Source organism: Electrophorus electricus, chromosome 11 (assembly GCF_013358815.1).
Source record: "Electrophorus electricus isolate fEleEle1 chromosome 11, fEleEle1.pri, whole genome shotgun sequence".
Taxonomy (NCBI): Eukaryota; Metazoa; Chordata; class Actinopteri; order Gymnotiformes; family Gymnotidae; genus Electrophorus; species Electrophorus electricus.
Genome location: NC_049545.1, coordinates 16,445,739 through 16,452,807, shown reverse-complemented (window position 1 = coordinate 16,452,807; position 7,069 = coordinate 16,445,739).

The following is a 7,069-nucleotide window of genomic DNA, read 5'->3' as shown; positions in this document are numbered from 1 at the left end:
TACAATGCTTGGAAACATTGTTTCAAAGGTGGCAGAAATGAAATGGCAGAGCTGCTATTGCGTACATTGTTCAAACTATTTAAAACATCTTGTTTCAACTTTCATGAACTAATTTCCCTTGAATTGTGGGGAAAAGTGTTTTCTTATTATAGTTTAAAACACAATGAAGCAGTGTATAAATGGATTACAATGGATGGAAACCTTGTTTCATAGAGGGCAGAAATGAAATGGCAGAGCTGCTTTTACATACATTCAGCAAACTATTTAAAACATCTTATTTGCCCTTTCATGAACTAATTTCCCTTGAACTGTGTGGAAAAGTGTTTTCTTATTATAGTTTAAAACAATTTGTAATACACTGAAGTAGAGTATAAGTGGATTACAATGCTTGGAAGCTTTTTTTCATAGATGGCATAAATGAAATCGCAGAGCTGCAATTACTTACATTGTCCACACTATTTAAAACATCTTTTTTCCACTTGCATGAACAAATTGCACTTGATTATATTTTTCCAAATGTTTAAAAACAGTTTGTAATTCACTGAACCAGTGTATAAGTGGATTAAAATGCTTGGAAACATTGTTTCATATATGTCAGAAATGAAATGGCAGAGCTGCTATTACTTACATTGTGCAAACTATTTAAAACATCTTTTTTTTTTTCCCTTTCATGAACTAATTTCCCTTGAACTGTGGGGAAAAGTGTTTTCTTATTATAGATTAAAACAATATGTAATACTTTGAAGTAGAGTACAAGTGGATTACAATGCTTGGAAACCGTGTTTCATAGAAGGCAGAAATGAAATGGCAGAGCTACTATTACTTACATTGTGCAAACTATTTAAAACATCTTGTTTCCACTTACATAAACGAATTGCTCTTGATTATGTTTTTCCTTATGGTTAAAAACAGTTTGTAATACACTGAACCAGTGTATAAGTGGATTACAATGCTTGGAAATCTTCTTTCATAGATGGCAGAAATGAAATGGCAGAGCTGCAATTACTTACATTGTGCAAACTATTTTAAACATCTTGTTTCCCCTTTCATGAACTAATTTCCCTTGAATTGTGGGGAAAAGTGTTTTCTTATTATAGTTTAAAACACAATGAAGCAGTGTATAAATGGATTACAATGGATGGAAACCTTGTTTCATAGAGGGCAGAAATGAAATGGCAGAGCTGCTATTACATACATTCAGCAAACTATTTAAAACATCTTATTTCCCCTTTCATGAACTAATTTCCCTTGAACTGTGTGGAAAAGTGTTTTCTTATTATAGTTTAAAACAATTTATAATACACTGAAGTAGAGTATAAGTGGATTACAATGCTTGGAAACTTTTTTTCATAGATGGCATAAATGAAATCGCAGAGCTGCAATTACTTACATTGTGCAAACTATTTAAAACATCTTGTTTGCACTTACATAAACGAATTGCTCTTGATTATGTGTTTCATTTTGGTTAAAAACAGTTTGTAATACACTGAACCAGTGTATAAGTGTCTTAAAATGCTTGGAAACATTGTTTCATATATGTCAGAAATGAAATGGCAAAGGTGCAATTACTTAAATTGTGCAAACTATTTAAAACATCTTGTTTCCACTTGCATGAACTAATTGCACTTGATTATGTGTTTCATTTTGGTTAAAAACAGTTTGAAATACACTGAACCAGTGTATAAGTGGATTACAATGCTTGGAAACCTTCTTTCATAGATGGCAGAAATGAAATGGCAGAGTTGCAATTACTTACATTGTGCAAACTATTTAAAACATCTTGTTTCCACTTGCATGATCTAATTGCACTTCATTATGTGTTTCCTTATGGTTAAAAACAGTTTGTAATACACTGAACCATTGTATAAGTGGATTACAATGCTTGGAAATCTTCTTTCATAGATGGCAGAAATGAAATGGCAGAGCTGCAATTACTTACATTGTGCAAACTATTTAAAACATCTTGTTTCCACTTGCATGAACTAATTTCCCTTGAACTGTGTGGAAAAGTGTTTTCTTATTAAAGTTTAAAACAATTTGTAATGCACTGAAGTAGAGTATAAGTGGATTACAATGCTTGGAAATCTTCTTTCATAGATGGCAGAAATGAAATTGTAGCGCTGCTATTACTTACATTGTTCAAACTTTTTAAAACATCTTTTTTTCCCTTTCATGAACTAATTTCCCTTGAACTGTGGGGAAAAGTGTTTTCTTATTATAGTTTAAAACACAATGAAGCAGTGTATAAATGGATTACAATGGATGGAAACCTTGTTTCATAGAGGGCAGAAATGAAATGGCAGAGCTGCTATTACATACATTCAGCAAACTATTTAAAACATCTTATTTCCCCTTTCATGAACTAATTTCCCTTGAACTGTGTGGAAAAGTGTTTTCTTATTATAGTTTAAAACAATTTGTGATACACTGAAGTAGAGTATAAGTGGATTACAATGCTTGGAAACTTTTTTTCATAGATGGCATAAATGAAATCGCAGAGCTGCAATTACTTACATTGTGCAAACTATTTAAAACATCTTGTTTCCACTTGCATGAAATAATTGCACTTGATTATATTTTTCCAAATGTTTAAAAACATTTTGTAATTCACTGAACCAGTGTATAAGTGGATTAAAATGCTTGGAAATCTTCTTTCACAGATGGCAGAAATGAAATGGCAGAGCTGCAATTACTTACATTGTGCAAACTATTTTAAACATCTTGTTTCCCCTTTCATGAACTAATTTCCCTTGAACTGTGGGGAAAAGTGTTTTCTTATTAAAGTTTAAAACAATTTGTAATGCACTGAAGTAGAGTATAAGTGGATTACAATGCTTGGAAACCTTCTTTCATAGATGGCAGAAATGAAATGGCAGAGCGGCACTTACTTACATTGTGCAAACTATTTAAAACCTCTTGTTTGCACTTGTATGATCTAATTGCACTTCATTATGTCTTTCTTTATGGTTAAAAAGAGTTTGTAATACACTGAACCAGTCTATAAGTGGATTACAATGCTTGGAAACCTTCTTTCATAGATGGCAGAAATGAAATGGCAGAGCTGCTATTACTTACATTGCTCAAACATCTTTTTTCCCTTGAACTGTGGGGAAATGTGTTTTCTTATTATAGTTTAAAACAATTTGTAATACATTGAAGTAGAGTTTAAGTGGATTACAATGCTTGGAAACCTTCTTTCATAGATGGCAGAAATAAAATGGCAGAGCTGCAATTACTTACATTGTGCAAACAATTTAAAACATCTTGTTTCCCCTTTCATGAACTAATTTCCCTTGAACTGTGGGGAAAATTGTTTTCTTATTATAGTTTAAAACACAATGAAGCAGTGTATAAATGGATTACAATGGATGGAAACCTTGTTTCATAGAGGGCAGAAATGAAATGGCAGAGCTGCTATTACATACATTCAGCAAACTATTTAAAACATCTTATTTCCCCTTTCATGAACTAATTTCCCTTGAACTGTGTGGAAAAGTGTTTTCTTATTATAGTTTAAAACAATTTGTAATACACTGAAGTAGAGTATAAGTGGATTACAATGCTTGGAAACTTTTTTTCATAGATGGCATAAATGAAATCGCAGAGCTGCAATTACTTACATTGTGCAAACTATTTAAAACATCTTGTTTCCACTTGCATTAAGTAATTGGACTTGATTATGTTTTTCCTTATGGTTAAAAACAGTTTGTGATACACTGAACCAGTGTATAAGTGGATTACAATGCTTGGAAATCTTCTTTCATAGATGGCAGAAATGAAATGGCAGAGCTGCAATTACTTACATTGTGCAAATTATTAAAAAAATCTTGTTTCCACTTGCATGAACTAATTTCCCTTGAACTGTGTGGAAAAGTGTTTTCTTATTAAAGTTTAAAACAATTTGTAATACACTGAAGTAGAGTATAAGTGGATTACAATGCTTGGAAACCTTCTTTCATAGATGGCAGAAATGAAATGGCAGAGCGGCACTTACATTTTGCAAACTATTTAAAACCTCTTGTTTGCACTTGTATGATCTAATTGCACTTCATTATGTGTTTCTTTATGGTTAAAAAGAGTTTGTAATACACTGAACCAGTCTATAAGTGGATTACAATGCTTGGAAACCTTCTTTCATAGATGGCAGAAATGAAATGGCAGAGCTGCTATTACTTACATTGTTCAAACATCTTTTTTCCCTTGAACTGTGGGGAAATGTGTTTTCTTATTATAGTTTAAAACAATTTGTAATACACTGAAGTAGAGTATAAGTGGATTACAATGCTTGGAAATCTTCTTTCATAGATGGCAGAAAAGAAATGGCAGAGCTGCATTTACTTACATTGTGCAAATTATTTAAAACATCTTGTTTGCCTTTCAAGAACTAATTTCGATTGAACTGTGGGGAAAAGTGTTTTCTTATTATAGTTTAAAACAATTTGTAATACACTGCAATAGAGTATAAGCGGATTACAATGCTTGGAAACATTGTTTCATAGTTGGCAGAAATGAAATGACATAGTTGCTATTACTTACATTCTGCAAAGTATTTAAAACATCTTGTTTGCACTTGCATGATCTAATTGCAGTTGATGATGTGTTTCCTTATGGTTAAAAACAGATTGTAATACACTGAACCAGTGTATAAGTGGATTACAATGCTTGGAAACCTTGTTTCTTAAATGGCAGAAATGAAATGGCAGAGCTGCTATTACTTACATTGTGCAAACTATTTAAAACATCTTGTTTCCACTTGCATGAACTAATTGCTCTTGATTATGTGTTTCTTTATGCTTAAAAACAGAGTGTAATACACTGAACCAGTGTATAAGTGGATTACAATGCTTGGAAACTTTGTTTCATAGATGGCAGAAATGAAATGGCAGTGCTGCTATTACTTACATTGTGCAAACTATTTAAAACAAATTGTTTCCCCTTTCATGAACTAATTTCCCTTGAACTGTGGGGAAAAGTGTTTTCTTATTATAGTTTAAAACAATTTGTAATACACTGAAGTAGAGTATAAGTGGATTACCATGCTTGGAAACCTTGTTTCATAGATGGCAGAAATGAAATGACATAGTTGCTATTATTTACATTCTGCAAACTATTTAAAACATCTTGTTTGCACTTGCATGATCTAATTGCACTTGATTATGTGTTTACTTATGGTTAAAAACAGTTTGTAATACACTGAACCAGTGTATAAGTGGATTACAATGCTTGGAAACCTTGTTTCTCAGATGGCAGAAATGGAATGGCAGAGCTGCTATTACTTACTTTGTGCAAACTATTTAAAACATCTTGTTTCCACTTGTTTGAACTAATTGCTCTTGATTATGTTTTTCCTTATGGTTAAAAACAGTTTGTAATAGACTGAACCAGTGTATAAGTGGATTACAATGCTTGGAAACTTTGTTTCATAGATGGCAGAAATGAAATGGCAGTGCTGCTATTACTTACATTGTGCAAACTATTTAAAACAAATTGTTTCCCCTTTCATGAACTAATTTCCCTTGAACTGTGGGGAAAAGTGTTTTCTTATTATAGTTTAAAACAATTTGTAATACACTGAAGTAGAGTATAAGTGGATTACCATGCTTGGAAACCTTGTTTCATAGATGGCAGAAATGAAATGACATAGTTGCTATTATTTACATTCTGCAAACTATTTAAAACATCTTGTTTGCACTTGCATGATCTAATTGCACTTGATTATGTGTTTACTTATGGTTAAAAACAGTTTGTAATACACTGAACCAGTGTATAAGTGGATTACAATGCTTGGAAACCTTGTTTCTTAAATGGCAGAAATGAAATGGCAGAGCTGCTATTACTTACATTGTGCAAACTATTTAAAACATCTTGTTTCCACTTGCATGAACTAATTGCTCTTGATTATGTGTTTCTTTATGCTTAAAAACAGAGTGTAATACACTGAACCAGTGTATAAGTGGATTACAATGCTTGGAAACTTTGTTTCATAGATGGCAGAAATGAAATGGCAGTGCTGCTATTACTTACATTGTGCAAACTATTTAAAACAAATTGTTTCCCCTTTCATGAACTAATTTCCCTTGAACTGTGGGGAAAAGTGTTTTCTTATTATAGTTTAAAACAATTTGTAATACACTGAAGTAGAGTATAAGTGGATTACCATGCTTGGAAACCTTGTTTCATAGATGGCAGAAATGAAATGACATAGTTGCTATTATTTACATTCTGCAAACTATTTAAAACATCTTGTTTGCACTTGCATGATCTAATTGCACTTGATTATGTGTTTACTTATGGTTAAAAACAGTTTGTAATACACTGAACCAGTGTATAAGTGGATTACAATGCTTGGAAACCTTGTTTCTCAGATGGCAGAAATGGAATGGCAGAGCTGCTATTACTTACTTTGTGCAAACTATTTAAAACATCTTGTTTCCACTTGTTTGAACTAATTGCTCTTGATTATGTTTTTCCTTATGGTTAAAAACAGTTTGTAATAGACTGAACCAGTGTATAAGTGGATTACAATGCTTGGAAACTTTGTTTCATAGATGGCAGAAATGAAATGGCAGTGCTGCTATTACTTACATTGTGCAAACTATTTAAAACAAATTGTTTCCCCTTTCATGAACTAATTTCCCTTGAACTGTGGGGAAAAGTGTTTTCTTATTATAGTTTAAAACAATTTGTAATACACTGAAGTAGAGTATAAGTGGATTACCATGCTTGGAAACCTTGTTTCATAGATGGCAGAAATGAAATGACATAGTTGCTATTATTTACATTCTGCAAACTATTTAAAACATCTTGTTTGCACTTGCATGATCTAATTGCACTTGATTATGTGTTTACTTATGGTTAAAAACAGTTTGTAATACACTGAACCAGTGTATAAGTGGATTACAATGCTTGGAAACCTTGTTTCTCAGATGGCAGAAATGAAATGGCAGAGCTGCTATTACTTACTTTGTGCAAACTATTTAAAACATCTTTTTTCCACTTGTTTGAACTAATTGCTCTTGATTATGTTTTTCCTTATGGTTAAAAACAGTTTGTAATAGACTGAACCAGT